The sequence below is a fragment of the Grus americana genome, chromosome 9, assembly GCF_028858705.1.
Source record: "Grus americana isolate bGruAme1 chromosome 9, bGruAme1.mat, whole genome shotgun sequence".
In the NCBI taxonomy this organism is placed as follows: domain Eukaryota; kingdom Metazoa; phylum Chordata; class Aves; order Gruiformes; family Gruidae; genus Grus; species Grus americana.
Genome location: NC_072860.1, coordinates 6,283,182 through 6,306,648, shown reverse-complemented (window position 1 = coordinate 6,306,648; position 23,467 = coordinate 6,283,182). Strand labels below are relative to the sequence as shown.

The 23,467-nt window shown below is 44.5% G+C and overlaps 1 protein-coding gene across 2 annotated transcripts in view; it reads left to right on the top strand.

Moving 5' to 3' along the window:
- The first annotated feature begins 497 nt into the window (after nucleotides 1-497).
- The window catches only part of PIK3CB (phosphatidylinositol-4,5-bisphosphate 3-kinase catalytic subunit beta), a 111,188-nt gene continuing 88,218 nt past the window's right edge, over nucleotides 498-23,467 (top strand). Inside the window, exons 1-4 of one of the 2 annotated variants that reach the window (XM_054835216.1) lie at nucleotides 498-550; nucleotides 3,192-3,352; nucleotides 5,482-5,579; nucleotides 6,933-7,014. The gene's annotated coding sequence lies outside the window, so the exon portion shown is untranslated. Of the gene's footprint in view, nucleotides 551-3,191; nucleotides 3,353-5,481; nucleotides 5,580-6,932; nucleotides 7,015-10,584; nucleotides 10,674-23,467 lie in introns of those variants that run through there. The other variant, XM_054835218.1, reaches the window with a different exon arrangement.

Here is a 23,467-nt window from a genome sequence, read left to right as displayed (position 1 = left end):
CCCCACTGTTGTTTTGCCATTTAGGCTGGTTTGGAGTATTTTATTTCACAATCTAAATGACTCCGTGTTAAGACTTCTGTGTGTGCGCTGAGCAGGAATAAAAAGCTCCATATCCTCAGTTATCCAAACTTTTCTCTGTTCTGCTTATGGAATGGTGAGTCTCTGAAGAGATTTCCCCTGAAACCAGCAACTATCAGCCCCGTGTAACTGGACGCGGTGCTGGCAGCGTTCGCGGCACAGGACGAGCTTCTCCGAGATGTCCTCCTGCTGCCCAGCGCACCCACGCGAGACACCACGGCAAGGTGTCGCTCCCGTCCGCCAGGTGGCGCCATAGGGCGCGGCGGGGCCTCCCCGCGGGCGGGGCCGGGCCGCCACGTCTGCCGGCCCCCGCCCCCCGCCCCCGCCCCGCCGCCGGCACCGGGCGGGGCAGGAGGCCGGAGGGGCGCGGTCTGTCCGCACCGGCTGGGGCGTCCGTGTCCCGCACCCGTCCCTCCCCCGCCTGCTCCAGCTGCGGAAGCCAGGTGAGACGGCAGCTTTGCTGATATCCCCGGTAAAAAAATAATTAAAAATATATATATTCGGGATTTTACACTTAATGTGCATTTGTAGTGTCTGGTATAGAAGCGCCCTGACTCTACTTGGAGCTGCTGAACAATAAAAATACTCTGAATCTTAACGTTTCATGAGGTTGGCAGGTGTAAGAAAATCTCAGTAACAGGCAAGTATTGAGTTACTGTGCGCTACTGTATCGCAGTTTGGGCATGCACGCTGGTCAGAGCGGCAGGTGGAGTCCCGAGGGCGTTGCTGCTGCCTTCAATGGAGCTGAAATTTCAGCTACATCTTTTGTTGAAGAGAAATCAAGTGTTAAGAACAGCACTTGTGAATTACTGCCTCTTGGGTATGTCACGCTGCATTTGCCCATTGCTGAGGTCCTTAAGCCTTCTGGCATGCTCTCCGAGGGGATTTAAAAGGATCATTTACAAATACCTAATTGAATATTTACTACCCTTGCTCCGGGTGGAATCAGGCCAGTTTATAAATACACGTCCAATCCTTTTTGGATACAGAGGAGTCTCAGCTCAATTTAAATCTTGTGGGAATGAGTTCCATAGGTTAATTATGTGCTGTATGGAAAAGGATTTTATAATTTAAAATGTTGCCTTTCAAATTGTATTGAAGTCATCTTGTTCTTGTATGATTATAAAGGGGGTAACCAGTCAGCCCAGAGCTGACAACAGGGACTTAAACAATATGTGTTAGTGTCAAAACACGTTAAGCATAAACAGGACTTGTGGGTTATTATCCACTCCCGTTAATGTCCAGACTCTCTCTAGACTCACCTTAAATTTCTGTATGAAAAAGTGTTTCCGTTCCTCAGATTTGAGGTTTCCACCCCTTCATTTCCTTGTATATCCCTGTGCTCAAACGTCAAGACAGGAAGGAGCCCAGCTCCTATCTCCTGTATTGATCCTACTCATTCCCGGGTGTGCTTGTATAAAGTCTTCTCTTACTCACTTCTTCTCTGTCCTGAAAAGTCCTGGTCTTTCAATCTTCGTTTGAATTTTCCCAGGCCCTGTATTGTCAGCATCTTTGTGAAGATGAAGTAGCCAACAGCTTGAGGGCTGGTGGTTTACCCTGAAGCCAGCAGGGCTGTAATCTCCCTTCCCTCCTAGTACCACTTAGCACTGCTCATGATTTTTTTCCATAAGCTGAAAGAATAGCTGTACTATTTCACATAATTACAGATGTATGGTGTTCACATATCTCAGGTTCCTACAAAGATATTTTATTTTTTCACTGTCCCGTACCCCTAGCATCCAGACGACTTGTTGCCTTCTTTCACCATAGCTATGCGTTTCCATGAAGGCTTTCTAAAGCTGTTTGCAGTCATACCCAGGTAGATTTTGTATTAACACTATTAACTGTGAGCAGCAATGTCTGAAAACAACCAGGCCTTATTACTTTACCGAAGTACAATTATCTCTTAAAATGCCTAGGCTGGGATAGCCTTTATTTTATCCCCTGTAATTGAAATTTGGCTTGAAGTGTTCCTAATTACAGCCAGTAAATAGAGACAAACCCCAATTCCTCAGCAATAACTCATTCACCCATTGTCCAACAATGTCTCCAATGATTTATTTGATGACTGTTGCTTGGCCACATATGAGATGGGGTGAGCAGTGGAAATGATACTCATTAGAACAGATAGGAGCACTGATGAAAAAGCAGTTTCAGCTATTGCTGAACGATTTGGAGAGTGCATCGGAGATGCCTGTATATTGGAGATTGAAATGTATGTTTCTTGAAGGAGCAGGAGGGAGCGTCAAAATATGTGTATCTTTAAATAAGCTGGCATCCAGATTTTGTTACCCTTATTTAAGGTTATCCCAACAGGCCAACTCTCAGACTTTACTGAAGTTTGCTTATGTAATGACTGGGTTTTCTTCCTCTTTGGATTTTGTCCAGGGAAAGTAGGGAGCAGCTATCAGTGAGCTTCCAGTAGTGCTCTGAGTAGAGGGTATGGCCAGCACGTATGAAAATAAGATAGTGTTACTCAGTATAAGAAGTGGCAAAATCTGGCCTGTAGATATCACCACTATTTTTCCACTTATACAGAATATTGGTCATAGGCCAATAGAAAAAGCTGCCAACTGAAACCTTTTAAGAAAGGAAACGCTGTTTGAAGCCTGGCAATAAATGTTTTCCTTCCACTGAAACTTGTGCTGAACACATATAAAGAAGACTCAGAAGAAGTGTCTAGTGAGGTTTAACATTTTGTAATCATATGGATGGATTTGTTAACATTTTCCACACTTTTTTCTTTAATAGATGAGCATTGTAACTTAAAAACAGTAATTAAACACTGAAAACAAGAGATCATGTAATGCAGTTGGAGAAATCCATTAAAAAGGCAATAGTATAACATTAAAATGCCAACACCATGAATTCTTTGTTGGTTTAAAATTCCTTTGCTGTTCTGCCACTTTCTTTGTTTCTTTATGCTACTGTTTTTTCTTGTAACTGAAAACATCAGATGACCACTAGCAATGAATATGCAGTGATGCTGCCTCCCAGGATGTGTAGCTGCAGCCTCTAAGCCCAGTGTTACCGCAGCAATTGGGATCCACGTGGCCGATTGTTTTGCAGACAGAATGGTGGTGTATTTATGTATCTCTAAACTTGTTTTTCAGGATCTGTGGCTGCCTGCGTATCATGAAGCTCGCTGCTTAACAACAGAAATAAAGCACTTGTCAGGCAGAAGCAATGCGTCAGCGCAAAATGGAATTCGCAAGACTAAAGTTTACACGAGGCAACAACAAAATCTACTGTGCCATTCTGTTAGGCAACAAAGGTAATTTGTTATGCAACATAATGAGGACTTGTGTGTGATAGACGGCAGTGGCTCTCAGTTACAGGGCGTTGACATCAACAGGCACATGCAGCGCACAGATATAAGAGAATTGCTATACATAACAGAGAATTCAAAAGCTTTGTTGTTATTACAAGTTTTTTTTCCAACTTAAAAATCACAGAATAAACAAACACACTGGGACCAGTCCTGCAGTCCTTTATGGTCTGGGTAGGACCTTCATCGTTTCCTTTTGGGTTGGTCCGTGTCTTAGACTTACTTGACCGTCAGCCTAGGGGCACCAAGGTCAGGGCTTACAACTGTCATGCATTTCATGTGGCTCTGACACATTTGGCAGGTTTCCTGCCAGCCCACAGAATGACAAAGGAAGAGCGAGTGTAGGAGGAGAAGTAAGATACACTCATAATGCTATTTACTGCTGCCCAGAAGTCCATGATGTCTAATCCCACGTGCTCCCCTGCAGCTGTTAGCATGTACACTCCTAAAAGCCAGTTATCCTTCCTGTAGGGAGGCAATGGTCATTCACCTTTTTTGCAGATAAACTGCGAGCAAGCGGCTGTGTACAGAGCTGGGAATACAGCAGTGACTTACAAAGCAGTGAGGTTCATCTGCTTTGCTGTATCACCTTTCAAAACAAATCTACCTGCTGGTGAGACTGAGCCTCTTGTTTACGATGACTTAGCCTGCTCTCTGCCTCCAGAGCTGGGTCTAGACCCAAAGATCCTGTTTGCTGACATTCCAGTGCTGTCTCACAAACGCTTGTGTAACTTGCTGCCGGGTATGTGTCCTCCTGGCCCACACTGAATGTTTCCCTTGTCGTTCAGCTGGAAGAGAGAGTCTGGGAGCATTCTCTTCCTGAGAGCTGCAAGGGAGAGTCTGGGGTTGAGCTTCACTGATAAATTCATGCAGGAGAAATAAGGAATCAAGACTGTGTCACACAGCATGTAGAGTAGAGAACTAAGCTGAATTTGTGTTGGTAACCTGTGTCCTGGCAATACGTGGGGTTGGCTCCGTTTCTTCAGCGTGCACGTAACATTGTACCTTACGCATGATATTCTGGAATAGTCACGGTCAAGCAAACAGTTTTATTCCATGACTGCTGTGCTAATCTGGAGTTAATGCTTGCTTTTAACCTCAAACTACAGTCAAGCCTGGTTGGCCAGACCACATTAGGGGCAACTGCTCCTGTAGAAAAGTCGAAGACCCCCATTCCCTTGTGTATTGTGCCTTTAGCATCACTGTCAGTGGCAGGATGTTGGAGTTTTTCTGACTGTGCCAGTGACTCAGCCAGGGCCTGATCTGTTTACTGCTACTCAAACAGAAGCCCAACTGCTTAGCACAGTAATGACAGCACTATGGTTAAGGGTAAACCACTAAGTTAGCCACTACCTTGGTCAAGCTACTTTACCTTGGGTTACATGGGACTATCGCTATGAACTTACCCTCCAAAGCTGTGAAACGAAAGCTGCTTTAGTGAGGTGTAGTGTAATGTTGGGCATGACACTCAGGCCAAGGTTTTCAAACGAATATCTGATTAAGAAAAAAATTCATTTTGGTGCCAAACAGGCACCTGTACTTCATTTCCAGAGATGCCAGGCACCTGCCATTCATCAGTGGCTTCCTCACATTATAAGGCAGATGGGCTTCTCTGGCCCTGTTTTTCTTGTGTACTTTTTAACAGTAGTGATCTAGTCCTGATGGAGGTATTTTAGGAGGCACTATGATAGAAATACTTTGTGATAATACTGGGGTTTTTTTAATTTAAGCAGGGTTAATTTAATTACCAACCAAAGTAATTAAGTCTAACCAAATGAATATTGCATCATAAGAAGCAATAAGATTCCATACTGTGAGGATAAGAAGCAAACAAACCAACCCTGCCTTTCACGCAGAAGATGCTATCTGGCATTTGCATAGATATTGTATACGTAATTAAAGCCATCCTTAATGTGTAATGCTGTTATTACAGCCCTTGCTATTTTGTAGCAGTTGGTAGACCTTATAATGAACACCTATAAAAATATCCCAGGGACTCCAGCAAGCATTACAGCAAGTTTGCAGACAGTGACTGTCTTAAAGTAAACCCCACAAGCATCCTTGCTTTTTCACAGGGAAATATCTTGTTAGCATCCGTCAGTAGGAATGCCATTTTGCATCAAGAAACACTGATCATGGAACAGACTGGGTGCTGCACGCAGAAAGCTCACAGGTGAGTAAGCCGGCTGGCTCTTTCGGCAGTGCAAGTGTAGTGTGTTTTCAAATTCACGGTGATGCTTGGCTGAGCCTCAGGTCGTGGAGAGGTGAACTGCTGTGCTAGACAGCCCTGTGTGAGCCGCCCTCCCAGAGGTACCGTGCTTGGCTGCGTGGCGCAGCAGAATTGTGCAGTGGTAGGCGATCCTGTGTCAGACGTGCCGGAGGGTTGTGTTTCCGCTTGAATGCAGCTACTTGCAAATGTTCTGCTGCTTCGTTCCTCTGCAGCCTTGCTTTCAGGACCATTTCAAGGTCAAGGCTGCTAACGGGGCTGTGAGTGCAATGCCTCTTCTCAGACCGCAAGGTCTGCAGTACAGGGGTGATTATTTACGATACACTTGTGCAGTACCTAGTGCACTGAAATGTTATTTTCCTCAGCACTTGCAACCTGCCCAGGAGCTACATAGTTCGTCTGCCTTCCGTGCATCTGTCAGCCCTGCTGCCTGTCCCCCTGGGTCCCTGAGTGGGCAGCTGGGCTGCCCTAGCCTTGGGGCTCCCACCCCAGATACTGTTCACAGGGAGCAGCTGGAGTGATTGATGCTGGGCATTAAGGCCAGCTTCTGGGGCTTCCTTCAGCCAGCCCTCCCCTTTCACATAGGCAGCAAGCGAGCACCCACCTTCCAGCAGTGCTGGCTCCCAGAAACACTTTTGGCAACCTTACCCATCCCCAAGGTCTGTCTGTTAGCACCCCTTTCTCCCTTGTTTATTCCTTCATCTCCTGCCCCTATAGCAGAAGATGCCTCAGCACTTCCTCAGCCCCCCCTTGCCCTGTTCTGTGGAGTTCGGTATTCCCTTTCTAGCATTACTTGAGCCAGGCGCAGCAAGATGAAGCAACAGCTCAGTAATGTGTAGCCGAATAAAGTATCACATACAGAACTGCACAGAATTCGCACCGTTTCCATCAGCAGCCTACCAGAATGTGAGTGAGTACAATTGCTCACAAACCAAGTTAAGAAGGATTTTCACAGGTAAGCATTTGAACTGAGATTTGGTATGGCAGCAGATGGACGTGTGGAGTTGTGTGTTTCAGGCCTCTACTTTACCGTCTTCAAGGTATTGTATTAATGTCAGGCTCATCTGGGTCGAGATGGTGGACATTTTCTCCTTAGCAGGAAGCTTGACATCTGATTGCTCCCTGTGTGGATGTTTTTTGTGCAAATGGTGTATCATAGTGGTTCAAGGTCTGTGTTGTGTCCAAACTGCACCTAGAAAATCTTTTCAAAATTCAGGAAATGTGTCCATAGCAGGGTTTGATTTTAATGATTAAAAGAACTAAAAATTAATAGATATTCCTTTAATCTTCTTGCAACAGGCACTGCATCAGGTGAATGTCAGAGACAGGATGAGTGGGACTGTCAAGGACTGACAGGTGACCAACCAACTTGACCAAATTGGTAGTTTTTATGTTGTAATCTAAACCAAAGTTTAAAGCAGGTGTGTTAGAGGTATTTACTAAGTGCTAAGGCTCAATAAGTGCTGTTAGTAAGATGAAACTTTAAATTATGTGCTTTGAAAGTCATAACAGGTCAAGTATCTAATGAAAAATTAAAGAGTGAAATTAGTGGGAACAAGAGAGTTCCCACCAGAGCAATAACCCGGTCCCTGAAAGCAGCTGGCTGCCTCCGCAGAGGCAGTTAGCGTGCTCCTTTCTCACAGCTGCTTGTATCTTCTGAGATTGTGGCTTGGCTTAGTTTTCATTTTGTTTGTTGTCAGCACTGGCTGATTTGAATATGGTCTCAGTAAAAACAGTGAAAATCTCGGGATCTGTGTCTGAGAGAGTTTCAGCTGTGTTTTCAGAAGTGGTCACGCACATTGCTCACAGCAAATGGTTCTCCACTAGTAGTCAGTCATCTCATAGCGTAGTCTTACTTTCAGACTTCTTAGTTATAGAGCAAGAGACACTCAGAACTCTGCTGTGTTCATAATATGGCAAGATCACTTACTGAAAGGGAAATGTTTGGGAATGACGTGCCAGTTTTCCCGTGCATTTCCCTAGCCAGGACTTGCGACTACCAGAAGGGACTGCAAACCGAGCGGGCCCTGGGGAGCAGCGGGCAGCTCTGCCTCTTAGCCTGCTGCCTCCTTCCCTCCGCTCTGCCTAGATCAGCTCCTGGTTTACTCTTAACGCTTCCTACAGGGCTGCTTGCTGCCTGGGGATCGCGGCTGTGCTGCTGCTTTATGTGAACGGTCGGTTTTGGCTGCCTTCTCCTCTTCCCACAGTGAAAGCAAAATCCTGAGCACCCCCATTCCCCAGTCACACAGTTCCCCCGTGCCAGGGCAGTAAGAGCTCTCGGTGGTATTGCCAGACACTGCTCTTAGCACATCTTCTGCTCTGTGTGTATGTGGGGAGGTGATTTCTGGTTTTGGGTTTTCTTGTAAGATTTCAGATCTTTAAAGTTATATTAATAAAAGAAAATGTCAACCCTAAAAAACCCACAACAAAAAACCCAAACAAACAAAAACCCCCACCAAAACCCCAATTGTAGTCGTTATAAAAAAGTAAAGAATTTAATAGTACATTACAAAATATAATTTTTGTCCTAATGATTGCATGAAAAAACTTAGAAATGAGATGCAGCTGAAACCTAATAGTTCAGGCAGAAATTAACCGATAATAAATATGAAAAAGCTATACTTTAAAAGTCATTTGCATTACGATACTGATTTTTCAGTATGATACTGATTTGTCCTCCAAATAATGTTATGTGAAAGTATGTTTAATACTGTTAGTTGATTAGAATTGGGCAAGCATAGACAAGCAAGAAATATGGAACGACACAAAGCCAATTCCTTGCGGACTTTACAGGACCATCAGGACATTCTCACTGCTTATCAGAAAACGTGTAAATAGCTCCTGGCTCCCTTACTTGCCCAGATAGTGAGGCAAGATCTTCCCCCCCCCCGCCCCCGTAAGCCTTCTTCCAGGAAACTCACCCTCCTCAAGGTGTGTAATGAGAGATGACAGTAAAAGGAAAAAGCAAGAAGAATAAAAGGCTACACTAGATAATGACAAGAAAACAAAGATCCTGGGAAGCGGGGAGGGAGGGGCGTGGATTGTCAGGATCTGAAGAATGCTGATAAGTGACAACTAGGTGAGACGAAACTGTGGTCAGGAGTACGCAAGTTAGGCTGGGCAGACAAGCTGTCTGCAGGCTGAAAAATCCAACTATGCTAGTGGACATTCAAAATAAGATTTCTTCACAGCAAGGGCAAGAAACTGAGCAAGTCAGACTTGTCTCTGCAGTCCCTTAGTACTTATTTTTACCCTTTCAGGTGATGCTTAGGTGCCGCAGCTATGTTCAGTGCACGGGGAACCACCTTACTTGGAGAGCATCATCTGCGCAGGCACAGCTGATGGAGTGTGGAGGAAGTGAAGTATTATCCATGCTCTTTTGGAGGAAATTGGAAGTTTGGATTATGGAGCTGTCGTAGGGACACTCCGTGGAGAATTAGATCCAGCAGGGCCTTTGCTGTGGATTATTCTCTGGGCTTTTTGAGTTGATACATTAGCTCCCTTGGCATAGGTGGTCATACTGGGGTGTCGAAAAGAAGTAAAGTCCTTTCAAAGCATGGTTTATCCTGCAGATGGCATAAAAGCTGCTGGTAAAGTGCTGTCAAACATCAGTCATAGAAAGCTATACCTCCTTCAGAATCTGTCGATTCTGATGCAGATAAAAACTCAAAAGCACCAGCAGTCTCTGAGACTAACTGGTGGAAAACCCTTCATAAGGTCCTGACCAAAATTGTTTCTCCTAGTTGTTCCTTCTCAGCTACCTATAGGGTTTTCATCGTGTGTGCTGTTATTTGCCCTTATTTGGGTCTGAGGAGGGATGGGGGGAGGGAAGAGCTCTGGTGCTGAGGGTCCACAAAGCAAACCCATGAGCATGGGCTCCAGAAGAGCCCGGAAAGGAACCTCCGGGTGGAGGCTGCTTTGGGTTCCTTTGTTCTGTGACATTGGCTTTCCTGCCCTGCTCGGACCCCTATTTGTGACCAGCACAGCTGTAGGAGACGGTTTGGAGTGGCTATTGTTCATTGCAACCTATTGCCCATACCAAGCATTAAAAGACTGTCAGGCTTCAAAAATATAATGTTGCTGCATTTTTAGTGTATATTCCAACTTTATAGGTTTGAAAATTCTCATTAAACCTTTCTACAAGTACTAAAATTTACAAGAGACTATTAACTCAAGTTCCTCTGCTGATGAACACTATTCTTGCTGCTTATGACAGCCAATAAAACAGGAATATGAGGTTCAACTTGCCCAGTGGGATGTTTCAGGCCTCCTGCTAGGGCATTTTTTTGGATTTAGCCTTTTCTTAGAGGCCACTTTTGCCTTTGGTCCCAGTGATTGAGGCCACCCCTTCTGGGAGGCTGCATACTGTCTTCCTTTTAGCTTTACCAGATGCCTCCTGTTTCCTAGCATTCCCACCAAACACAACCTGCAGCAGCAGAGCTTTGGAGACTGGCGTGCAATGAACCAGCAGATTTTATTGCAATAATCACCTGGCCTGAGGGAAGGAGATCAAGGGGAGAGAGCGAGGAATAGCCAGGTAGTGTGTAGCATGGCTCAGTATTTCACTACCAAGCGCAAAGTCATAGCTGAAAAAAACATGCTTGTAAACTTTGGGGGCTGGCCTGCTCTCCTGCCCAGGGTGAAGGTAACTTGCCCTCCTGGGGCATCTGTAGGGCAGTGGTGTGCTGGCAAGCCTCTGCTGGGCTCCCTTTTGGCCTGGGATGCTGTGGGCAGGCAGCCTTGCTTCAGAGAAGTGCTAATGCCTGGGGAAAAAAAACCGGGACTGGGCCGAAGCCCTTGAGGAGAGCGGGGTGCCGGGAGCCCCGCTGCAGCCCGGGATAACCAGTGTTAGACCTTTAGGTCCAAACGTGCCTTTGCTCCGGGGCCGAGCCGAGGAGGAGGAGGAGGAAGAGGAGGAGGAGGAGGCGGCGGCGGCGGCGGCGGCTGCCGCGGGGTGGGGCGGGCTGCCGGGCAGCCGGTGCCGGGGACGCCCTGTCGGTGCGAGCCTGCGGGAGACGGGGTCCCCGCCAGCACAGCCGGGTAGGACAGCGGGTCTCGTTTCTTCTTTATTCCATTTTTAATCTTCCCCCCAACCCCTTCCCAGGACTGAGAGCTCCGGGGCGGGCTCGCCCATTCCGGAGCCAGCCGGGCTGCGGGTGCCAGGGCGCGGCGGGCGGCTTGCCTTCCCGGCTGGGTTCCGTCCGCTGGCAGCGGGGCAGAGGGGTTGAGCTTTGCTGCTGAGCGCTCCTCGGCAGAGGCTCGCTGGGACGGCGCTGCTCTGCGCTGGGACGCTGAGGAAGAGCCCGGACTGAGGGAGCAGGACAGCCTGGTCCTCTGCCGTGGCAGCGTCCGGCCGGGCACCGGCTTCTGCGGCGGGAGAGCCGAGCTCCTTCCTGCTCTAACAGTTCCTAACAGCCGGCTCCTTCCTGGCTGTGTGGACTCTGGTGCAGTCCCCTCCCTTTCGCTGGCGCCTGGGGCCTTTTCATTTTGTGAGAAGCTCCTCAGTCCCGCTTTAGTGGATGCTGGTTGAGCGGCTGCCCAGCCCTTCTCGGCGGTGCATCCCCAGGAGGTGAATCCCCCCTCCCTGGAGGTGCTTCTGGGGTCTCTTCCTATTGTCAGGGGAGGAGATGAGAAGAGGGGTTGAGATTGAAAAAGATCAGATGCTGCTACATCAGAAAGAAACCAGGAAAAAAGAACAAGAGAAAAAAAGAATCAAAACTGCCAAGGAAATGTGACTACAGAGGCTAATTTACCAGAAAACGATGGGAGCAGGGCCTCCAGTAGGGAAACTTTCAAACCCCAGGAAGGTCTGGCAGCTGCCGGGAGTGGGGAAGTGTGGCTGGCAGCATGTCTGAGGCTAACACCTCCTGCCTGCCAGCCAGCATGTGTCAAACCGTTTAGGATGTTAATGGGAAGAATTCACCAATTAAACAGCATCTCATCTTTTTTTCCTTAAATGTTTTCCACGTGTGCTGTCCTGAATGGTAACCTCAAATTTTTTTAATGATGTAAAGCATTAATGTTGCCTCTCTTCTGTAGCAAGGTGTTTTCTTTAGCTGTGATTAATCACCCTGTTTTTCTATTCCAATTAAGCTGCTCACTTGGAGCTTTGAGACAATCAGTGTCTTATCATATGAGCTGGTCTCAGAATTATCAGCAAGTTTGTCCCTCAGATTGGACTCTTGGTAGACCGGAGGTATTTTCAGTTTCAGGCTATTGTATTTTACTGGCAATTGTAACATGGGGGAGGTTACTTGAGTCAGTGACCTGTTAAAGCATGAAGCAGACTGGGAGGGGTCTGATAAGAGTGAGCCTTGATTGCATATGCATATGTGCACTTGGGTTTACTTCTGGCAGACGTTGCACCCTGTAAGAGAGCTCAGACAACTACTGAGGCACACTGGGCTGTCCGTTGCCCTTGGATCAGAATCTGTGTTAAGTATTTGAATGCGATGTTCCAGTAATTGGTTTTGTACATTAAACACAAAGGTGAGTTAATCTTTGACATTGTCGGGGTGATGCACAGCATTCCCTGGTGAGCTTAGACCCTTTTGCCAATCAGAGTGGACAGGTACTGGAGCTGAGGTGCTTGAGGAGGGGAAGAAATGGAGAAGCAACAGCTAACTACTTGAAATTCCCAAGAATGGGAAGAGTCTGGCAGTGCGGGGCTATGGCTCCTGTTGTGGGGGCCTCCTGTGTCCTGGTGTAACTGGCTCCATCTTTAGCAGTGGCAGCTTCAAGGGTCCCCAGAAATGATGAGGAACAAACCTGATCACCAAAGACATTATTTTGCAGAAAACTATAAAGCAAAGCATAGTACTTTTGCCAACACTTGCAATATATTTTTTTTCAGTTTTGAATACTTTTGATTGACAGCTTTGTCTCAACTACAGACTGGCTTCCCTGGCTGGGCTGTATCTCCCCAGTTGTGTCATCATCTCCCCTTTGGGTGATCTCATGCTGCCTCATGGGAGGTGTACTCTGGCGGGTGCGTCCAGGGCGACTGAATCACAGCTCCAGAGAGGCACCGCTTCAAAACCAAGTTTTTGTTGAAAAACAAAAGATAGTAGATCTTGTGGTTTTAGAAATAAAATACTAGCCAGAGTGGGTGCTTTTAGTGGAAACCTTCCCTCCTGCCCCCCCCCCCCGAGAAATCCACAATTTTCAGTAAAAAAGCATCATGAAGGGATTTTTTTTGAGCAGCCCTAGGCAGCAGTTATTAAGAGAGCAATGAGAAATGAATGCAGTCGATCTTGTCCGTTTCTCGCCTTGACAGCGTCCATGAGTGAAGCGCTGACTGCCACGTCATCCTGGTGTGGCACTTTCTTCCCTAAGAGTAGGTGGCCTGTATAAATCTTTATGCTTCACTCCAAAAGCCTGTGTGGTGTATGTGGTAATACTAGTCCCTTTCATGCCTCGGTGGGTTATGTACTGTTTGTACACTAGTTGCCTAGTTCCTAGGCTAACAGAGCAGTGAGTAGTCAGGTTTATTTTCCATGCTTTTGAGGCATATATGAAAGTTTTTAGGACCTGGGAGTTCTGCTGGGATGCTGTGTGCTGTACCAAGTGCTGTTTTCAGGGAAAAACATCATGAGCAGGTTCTAAACTTTCTGATTGTGGATGCCATGTTCCGAATAGTGGATCTTACCTTCTGCCTTGCATAGTATTTCTCTAACTTGGTGGTGAATTTTAGCAAAACTTTTCTGGCCTGTCCTTCAGGAATTGCATTTAAGTCTGTCAAACAGCGTGGCTGGGAACCTTCCTCTGCAACATCTGTGTATGAGCAGTGCTGGAAACAGGATCCTTGGCAAAAATGAGCCTTGTCTCTGCACCATTGTGGTTTTTCTAATGAGATCAGTTTGCCACCTGCATCTCTCTGGGGTGTGACTTTATTTTAGAGATATTGTAAATGTATAAACAACCTTCTGACCTTCCTCACTTCCATCTTTTGCTTTATTCTCCATTTCCTTCTCTTCCTCTTCATCCTCTCTCACAGTCCTGTGTCCTTGCAGACATTCCTTATTGCTGGCTTGAGATGTGTAACCGATTGAGCATTGTTTCACAGCTACTTCAGACAAGAGGAGGAAAGAGCTTGTGCAGTTAGACAGATAACCTTCAGGATTAATGAGCACCCCCTAAATATCACAATCAGCTAAGCTCTGATTTTTTTTTGAGGGCATCATAGTACCCTGGTTCTCTCACTCTGACTCCTGAACATTTGTGGTGGCTCAGCAGAGCTCAGTGGTGGAACCCCTGCATGGGTACATTGAATCAGCTTCTCCATTTCATGAACAGAATGGACTTTAATAAAGAGTTGTGAACAGTGAGACCAGAATTCCCCAGTGACGCTGCAATTTAGGAACTCAGTTACCCTTGACAGGGTAATGCTGTGAAAGATAGGTTTATTATTATTTTTCATGGAAGTTTCTCAGATATAAGGAATTGGTGTTCAAGGCCTGAATATTTGGGATTATTTTTTTTTATTAATTGTAATCGGTCAAAACAACATTGCCACTGAAGCTTCTGTGCGAATGTTGTTTGTGAACTATTAATTATTTTCAGTCTACTTGGCATAATGTGAATGATTATTAACATAACCAGTCTTGCAGGTGATGATAAATTCAAGAAGCATTACTTCTACTATTTAAAGTGGTTGGTTTTCATTATTATTAACCTTTCACATAGATGCCCTCTTCCAGCTGATGCAAATTCCTTTTAGAGCTCACTTAAACCTTATAATTTGCCAGGAATTTAGGATAGCTTTTTATTTAAAATACAGTTTACCCCCTTACTTAACATAGTGACCAAACCCAGGGCTTTCATTTCGTCTTGTAGAAACCAAAACATCATGACATTATCTCAACATTGTAAAGCTACCTTACATTAAATTATGGGTCTTACCAATCCATCGTAAGAGGAACAATATGTCTGTTAAATCACAGGATAATTTTTGTCTTCTCCTTCAATTAAACACCTTCCCTCACCAATATGGCCAGAAGGAAAATTGTTTTCAATTGTTCCTATATATTTACTTTCAATATTGAGTGTAGCAGCCTGAATCAGAGGCCAGAGTGAGAACGGACTTAATGTTGGTGAAGACAATATGTACGTTGTGGACCAGCTCGTACTTCTGATATACCTACAGCCTCCTTTGTCAGGTTAGTCACAGCTCTGACATAGTATTGTCAGCATATGTGTAAGTATGAAATTGCTTTTGTGGCTTTGATGGACATTTGTTTTGGTGAATACATATTAGTTTCTTGCTGGAACTAGTATCCAGGTTGAAATGAAAGACCAGCTATGTAATCTTACTCATTTTACTGCCTCCGTTGCGTGTATTCAGGTAGTTACCAAACATCCGTTTGCTGTGTGGTACCATACTATATTGACTACTGAAGTGTCCCATGGGTTCAATGGCTTTTGAAAATGGAGCAATAAAACTTAAATTCATGAGGAAGTAACATAATAATGGGAATACCCATCCCTTGTATTGACTGGAATGCAAGTGTGAGAAAAGTTAGCCTTCTACTAGTCTAAATAGAGAGCTACTTGTGTGTATCTGGAGGAGAGGGGAAAAAAAAAGTCATGCCCCCCCCCCCCCAGCATTATTTTTTTAGTGGTAAATATTTTTATCTTGTCCCTCAGTGAGCAGGTGTGGTGATGGTATATCTGTAGTGACAGGAAATTAATCTTTATCTGTTCTTGGTTTAGTTACTTGCTTGTTTTGGGGCATCACGTGACTGAGGGTCACTTCATACGGTTAGGAGTACTCAGGTTGGTTTGTAACGAGAGCACTACTGTTGTGATGAAAAGCATGCCTTTCACTATCCCACCCTTACACCTCTTTTGTCAGTGACTTACTGAACTTTCCCTAGTCTAAACAAAGCTTTGGTGCTGCTATGTGTTAGTTGTTTTCATTGTAGACACATTTATTTTTTTTCGGTTCCACTGAAATCTGCCCTGCCTTGTTCTTTTGATACAGATGGCTTTGTGGAGCTTGAAATAAGCTGTCATGAAAAATATTGTTTATCCTAAGCTGAACTTTAGCACAGCCTTAGTGCTCAGAGCATAGAGTGCAGGGCATACCCTGCAAGCAGTGATGATGTGTCAACTCCACGTGTCCCTAAGTCTTTTTGCTTCCAAGTAGATATACAGAAATGTGCAGCAATGTAAATAATTGCTTATATCCTTCTTTTCTACGTGCGTCCACAATTAAAATGCTGCAGACAAGTAAATACTAAAAAGGAATGTCTGTTTCTTGTCTTGACTTTTAACTCAAGTAACATTTCAATGGCAAAGAAATTTCTATCCTGCCATTCATCCGTTGTGATGTGGCCTGGCGAGTAACAGTGTAAACTGTATTTAAAAATACCAATTATAGAGAACAAAGAGATGGCTGAGGGAAGCTGGTATTGTCAGTACACATTACAGGGTTCCTTCAGGAGTACAGGTGATGTCAGAAGTCAGCAAAGCGTCCTTTCAACTTTGTTTCCTAAAATACAGATTCAAATTAATTTCCTTTGCCCTCTAACTAAGCTCTCAAAGTGATGGTAGCTGCCTCAGGAGGACTCAACCCTTAGTTAATACTGTGGGGAACTTTCTTATGAATGACCCAAGTGACTTTTATAGTCCTCTGTTCAATTTTGTTGCTTGCTTGCTTTTTTTCAGATTTTTCAGCTGCATGTTTTACTTACAGTATTTGCGCTCTGTTTTTGATGAGCGAGATGGGAACACGGAAATCCCATTTTTCATGTTCTGCAGCTGCACAGCCAGTGTATTATAGTTCCACCTGTGTTGGCAGGGATTTCCTGTTTTAGAAGATTAATTACAGTTGAGTAACTCTTGAGTTCCTCTAAAAGAAACGATTTTTCTTTCCTGTATAGCAAGGGAGATTGCAATCTTCTGAGGCTGTAAACTTGTTCATACCTACCAATAAAGAAGTTGGTACCATTTGGAGGTACCTAACTGTCTGGGTTCAATTCTGTTCTGTGACATGGATGTAAATCTGAGTAGATGCTGTGGCTTCTTTTACCTCTTTTAGAGGTCCTCGTAGGCAGAGTTTTTCATCCAGCTAGAAGTTTGCCTCTTGCTCTCGTTATCTCTTCTTTCCAAGTCAAAAGTCACTATCTGTATTTTGCTACAGCTCAGAAAACGACTGCCCTGGTTGACTTAAAAACTTCCACAAGTGCGCAAATGTGGTTTCTAACATAGCTGCCCCGCGTGGATGGCCCTAAGTATTCACGTGGAAACAGTTTTCACTTGTTTTCTTTCTTCTTTTTTTTTTTTTTCTTCCCTCCTCCCCGTTCAGCTGGTTGAATGGCTAGCACTTCTGCCTCACCCAGTTAGCTTGTCCTGGTCAAGTTCCAAAAGTCAGAGAGTGAGGAAATGGCCTTTTTCCTAGTGAATTTTGCCTCTGACAATTTGTCTCATTCATGTCTACTGCATTAAATTGGCATATTGCTTCCCTTGTTACGAAGTATATTTGAACATAGGAACTTAGGAGAGCTAGATTCTGGCTTTGTACTCATGTTGTTGGGGTGTCACTGGATGTGTGGTATCATTTGGTTTGAATATTGACGTTTGGGTACACACGCACCACTTGTCCTCGTCCCCTAGAGATTCACTGTGAGAACCGCACTGCAGTTAGCCTTGCTCTACCAATGGCTGAGGAAGCTGAAGGAGCTGGTAGTGACGGTGTCCGTCTTTCGTAGCCAGGTGAGGACATAATGTACAAAGAAGGCAGCGCCAAAGCCTTATGATCCAAGACAGGACCCAGCAGACAGATGAGACACCTGCAAAGTGAAGCAGCGGGGACATAGGCTGGGCTTGTTTTCTGAAACGTGTCATGGTGATAAGCGAACTAGAAAGAAGACTCTTTCCACGTGGTTCTGCCCAAAGCTCAGTTGTCTGCCTTCGCTAGCCTGAGCTTCATACAGGCACTCGGCTTCTCATGCCGTGGCAGGGTGCTGCGGGCAGCCAGCGCTCGGGCTGCAGAGCAAAAGTGCTTTCTCTCTCCAGAGCTCTACAGGTTTGTGAAACCACGCTGTGGTAACAGAGGCACATGGCGCACGTGAGATGTTCTTATTTTCCTCGCGTCTAAAACACAAGCAAGTATAAGTCTCATTATTGAATATTCTGTTACTACAGTTATTTTGAGGCAGTTATGGGGAGGCATGGGCTGGTTGATTAAGGTAAAATAACTGAGGTAGAACCTGCAGCAAGGCTGATGAGTTCAGATGCGCCCTTGGAAGGCAGCCCCATCCCTTGGGATTTCTGACACAGTTGTGTAGTTATGGTTTCTGCATACTTCCTGGAACTAAGATATTAAAAATAATCCTAGACAGTTTAAGCTGCATCTTTTACTGGCTTCTGCCAGCATAGTTTTATCACTTTGCTTTAAACTGGGAACGCTCAGGACAGGTAACGCCATAATCTTAAGCAGTCATATGTTATGCTGTTTGGTTTTGTTTTTTCCTCCTGTGCTTTTTATTAATGGCTTGTTTGGGGGAGGCAAGATGGGAAGGTCTTTTCATAGCTAGGAACTGCCAGATTTCCAAAATGCTGGAACTTGGTGCGTCGCATCTCGGAATCCAACATTTGGTTACAAGTGAACGTGAAGTCAAGATGCAGCAGGATGGGAAGACTGGAGAAGCAAGGGACAAGAAGGGATAAGAGGAGGGAAAAAAAGTAAAGGGGACAGCGTATCATCCAAAATGAATAGGAGAATGTGGAGAGAAGGGAAGGAGTTTGTGAGGGACAATGAGATTTTTAATCTTGTTTCTAATTTAGGCACAAGCTGTAAAAATGTATGTATTCATATATCTTTCATATGACTTGCTTTGAAGGCTAGTCAGATTTTCCATGAATAAAACTCTTTGTTCCCCTCTCTGACCTGTCATACTCAATCTTTTAAAATAGTTACAATTTAGCAGCAACCGTAAGATGATATTTGAACTGGACTCCTGATTCCACCCTAGCATCCGGAACCAACACACCAATCAGTGATTAATAAAAGCTGTAAGAAACAAGCAACTTGGTCAGCGTGTGCCAGGGACACATAACTGATTGGAGATGGCAGGGCAGCAGAATGAGATGTTGCCCCATTATATTTTCAACAGATATCATCAAGACCAGATCTAGCATTGCTGATTTGAGACAACTGTTGATTTGAGATTAAGAATGAAAATAATTCTTAACAAACACTTGGGAAATACTGCTCAAGAGATTTAGATTTTCTTCCCCTCCTGCTCTGTGTCTAGGTGGAATTGTTGCCACAAACCAGACTTTTGTGTGTTTTTTCCACCTCATACTTCATTTGTCTCATGCAGTTTTAAGGAGTTAGACTAAAAGATGTCAGCTCAGCTAGAGAGCATTTTTTTGATCTGATGTAACAAAAATCATTTGATACCGATTTTAAAACTCACACTGAGAAAAATTGGAAAAATAACTAGACAGATGACAGGCCTCTGCCAAATACCTTTGAAAAGGTCATGCTCAGCCAGCCAGTTTGGAGAAACACTGTGGAAAGAAATTGAGTTAATCTAGTTCTTTAATAAATTTCCCCTTAATATTATTACAGTGTACATCAGATAGGAAAAACTGAAAGGAAAAAGGTGAATTTGAAACCTTGGAAAATCACAGTCAACTAGATGGAAAGGCTATAAACAGATGAGATGAATTGGAAAAGGGCAAGATGCACAGAACCTGACACGCGCTGAGCACTGACTGGTTTGGAAAGACAGTTGAACTCGGCAGGATTGCTTGCGTGTGTAAGGTTACATGTGTGGGTACGTGGAATCCATCACTACAGACCCAGAGTGCGAAACAAATTGTGATTTTTTTCTGTGCATTAAAAAGGCAGATTGCTAATTATGATACTCAGGATCTCGGTATCTGGCAAAGAACTTGAATGAAACAACCGCAGTAATGCAGAACTGGCAACATGCTTCCTATGCAGGCATTCATTTGAGGTCTTCTGACTTTAGTAGCCTTACATCTAATCCTGATGCATTTGTGTGCCACCATTTGCTAAGCACAAAGCACTTTGCAAATATGCAGATTAGTTGTTTGCTGCTGAGTCAATTGTATCAGCTGCAACAGGATATTCCCATCGGTACGAAAGGCAGGTAGAAGAGAAAAGGCATTTTTAGTGTACAGGCTGGGAGGAGCGCTGCTCTGATAGTTGAGGTTTCTGACAGTCTGCAGGCGATGCCACAGGTGCACCCAGCGTGCGGTAAAACTTGCATGTGCTCTCTGAATATTTGTGCTTGAATCTTACATTAAGAGTTATCTTACCGGGGGTGTGGTTTATTCAGAGTTTGCCCAGAAGGATTTATTTCTAAATGTTTTCTTTCAGGTAAGATGTGTAGCATGGGACACTGGTTTGTCCTTTTCAACTACACTACAAAGTACCTTTCAGGTATATCGTAGCAGGGCATGGAAAACCAGTATTACGCTGTTACAGCATTAAGTACGCTGACAGTGCTGGAAGGGGCAGGCCCCCGGAGGAGTTGTTACAGGCTGTAATGAGAAATACAAAGCATCTTTTGTTGAGTCTCCCCACATTATTATTCTAATTTAGGGTTTACACAGTGCAACAGCCCCACTTCTTTATCAGATAGTAATTAGGGTCTGTTCATATTTTTTCATCTTTTGAGGGAGGTTATCACCTGATCTTTAACAACTTGAAATAATCGGGTTTTTAATAGAGTTCATATGGCCAAGCCACTGTAGAACCGCGTGTCTGTTCCCTCAGCTGTCGTTGTGAGGAAGGAGAGAAAACAACAAAAGAAAATCCCACTCAGTTTTTCAAGGTATGCTTATAGTAAATGATAATTTAGCTGAGCATCATCAATTTTTAGGTTTGTGAAAATGATTAAACCACAAAGTGTAATGGCATATTCTCTGACAGAAAGCCTGACAGCCTGTAACAGGACCTCATTGTCCATATCTGTGTGTATTTCTTTTTAACATATATCTGTGAAAAATGGTAGTTTGAGGTGTGACTAATTAGAAGAGATGAGGGACGCATCTCTAATACTTTACTCAAGACTTTTTCTCAAAGGAATATTTAGCATTAGGTCAAGATTGAAAGATTAAGTGTACTTTTTAAGTTAAATTATTAAAGGAAAGCACTGATGGTAAATGATAGTGTTTTAAGAGGTTATTTTGCATAGGTTATATGAAGAAATTGGCACAGGGTGGGTTTCGGTTTACAGGAGGTATTTCGCAAATAGAGATTTTTTTTTTTTTCCCCCTACAGCGTGGAGAGGATTTCTTTTTCTGTATTGTGGGTGTTTTCGGTATTGGATCCACTTGTTGTTAATGGTGCTCAAGAACAGAGGTGGCATTTTTAAGGTGCACGAGAGCTGATACTTGATACTTTTTGCTATTGCGAAACACCCCTCTAGTCCACAGTATAATTGATTGACCCTAACTGGAAGTTGTACTTGGCAAAAGAAATTTTAAATATAGTTTAATGACAAGGTAAGGATGTGTTTGATGTTTCAGTTTAAATGATTCTGTGTTTGTACCAGTCGTATGGTGGCATTAGAAATGCTGTTGGATTTGCATGGGATAGTTGAAGGCAGCGTGCTCTAGTTTAATGGCATTACATCACTGTTTTGCTTTAGCAGCTCACTGTAGTAAGATATGGATCACTGCAGCTGAAATGGGCTTGCCAAAGTCCTCTGCTCGAAGCTCTGGGAGTTAGCCTACAGTAGTAAGGATACAGATCTATGGGTAGACAGGTATGGAAGCATTTGCATATGCCAAGCGTATACGGACTCTCATTACCATCCAGTCTTGGCCTTCCATAGTCATCGTTATCCGCATGAGTCTGTTCCCAGCTCGCTGGCAGGATGTGGTATGCAGGACTCGTGCAAAGAGGGCTAGGAGGCTGCGCCGCTGCGCAGGGGCTGCTGTAGTCCTGCCAGACACTGCGTTATAGCAAAGGTTATGGTGGGTGTCAGGCTGAGGTCTGTCACTTCTTGCATGTGTTAAAAGATTGAAGGCCAAATGGCTGTGAAGTTGCAGGGAAGTGTAGATTATATACATCTATACGTGTGTGCAATGTGCACACCAATAAGGCCCCTCAGAAAAGTCCCTCTTCTCTCTGTCTGCAGTGCAGCGTCCCGCTTTATCCCACGTGCTGCTGGTGCGGTGGCTGTGGCAGACACCTGCCTCTTCCCCGGCGCCCCGCAGAGATGTCTTGGGGCAAGAGCTGGGGACAGGCTGCTTGTTTGCGGGTGGGTGGAAGGAAAAAGGACAGTGCAAATGCGTTGCTTTTACTGTCACCACATTCCTCCCTGCATAGGGAGTTTATACCAGAGCTTCGGTGCCCTCAGTGCCCTGACTGAAAAATAAACAGCTTTTCAGGTGAATACAATTTCTTGAAAAGTCTAGGCGCCACTGGTCTTTCTGAGAATCCGCTTAGCCCTGGCAGTAACATTCTTAGAAGTCTGGAAATCAGTAGTGTTATTAGTCTGTCACCAAAGAAGGTTATTTCATAGTATAAAGAAGAACTAAGAATGCAGTAAGTTACTCTTTCTTAGGAAAGCAGCAGTGGCTAGCCAAAGCTTTCTCCAAAGGTATTTGCGGATGGTTTGGTCTTTCCAATAGTTCCTCTTCTGTGGGGAACTAAAAGCAGCAGGGAAGTAGCATTCAAAAACCTTTTTTCAAAACACTCCTTACTGAGCCCTGGCATTCCTGTGATAGCTGTAATGCAATCGTTAACTCATTGCTGCGTTGCTGGAAACAATTTTCTGAACAGGACAGGCTCGTTTTGGCATGGTTTTTGCTTTGTGCCTGTCCTGATCAGCCCAGACATAAAAATAGGCCCAGATCAGTTACTGAGGTGTGCACAATAGTTTTCGTGTTATTGTGATCTGATTTTGCCATGGTGGCCATAATTTCTGTTTCTCTATGCTTTATTTTCTTTGAACAGTCACTGATACCGGTGCAGCAGTTATCACGCAGAGGTGGGAAGCCTACGAAGAGCTGGTGGCCTTGGGGTTGGAAGCTGTGATATTCAGTACTGCTAACCCATTACTTCTCATCCAGATGTGGGAGATCAGGCAAAAAAGGCTGCTGCTGTAAGCAGGGGGAAAGAGAGGGCTTGGAGGAGGTTGTTCTCTGGTATTTCTGCTTTCCATACGTTGCCCAAACAGGGGCACATTTCTTATGAGTTGCAGTTTGTCTCTGGGAGCAGTCTTGTTACAACTCAATAATGAAGCCCAGGGAAACTAATTTCACTTTAAGACAGTCTTCCAAAAAGTTGTATTGGAGCCAAATGATCAGTAAAGATCAGAAGTGGTTATTAATCTCCTGTTCTTTGGATGTTCTTATGTCTTGCTATGCCAGAAGACTCCGTGTGCACCATCGCTTATGAACTCTGACCAAAACCACATTAAAACGCAGCATTAGTTGCCATACTTTCAGCTTGGAAGATCAACTGAACTTTTTCCTTTTCAAGCATCTTTGTGTGCTGAGAAAGATTTTTCAGGATCAGTGAGACCCTTGGTTCGAAGTAATGTTTAGCACTGCCAGTGGCATGTCCTCAGCTGGGCTGCAAGTTTGCCAGGAAAATGATTTATTTACGCAAAGGAGAACAATCCAACTCGCCCCACAACTCTCAGCCCTGTGCAGCTAACAGACATTAAAAGAAATAATTTATACCTGGACAAAGTTATAGAAAATGCATGACTTTACCTTCCTACTTAACAGCTCTGTTCATTCTTTTTTTGCCCAAGCACTTTTCAGAGTGGAATTTGGTGGTGTTTCCTGGGAGTTCCTCAGATACTTGACCCTAGGTCAGTCTCTCCTACAGAAAACCC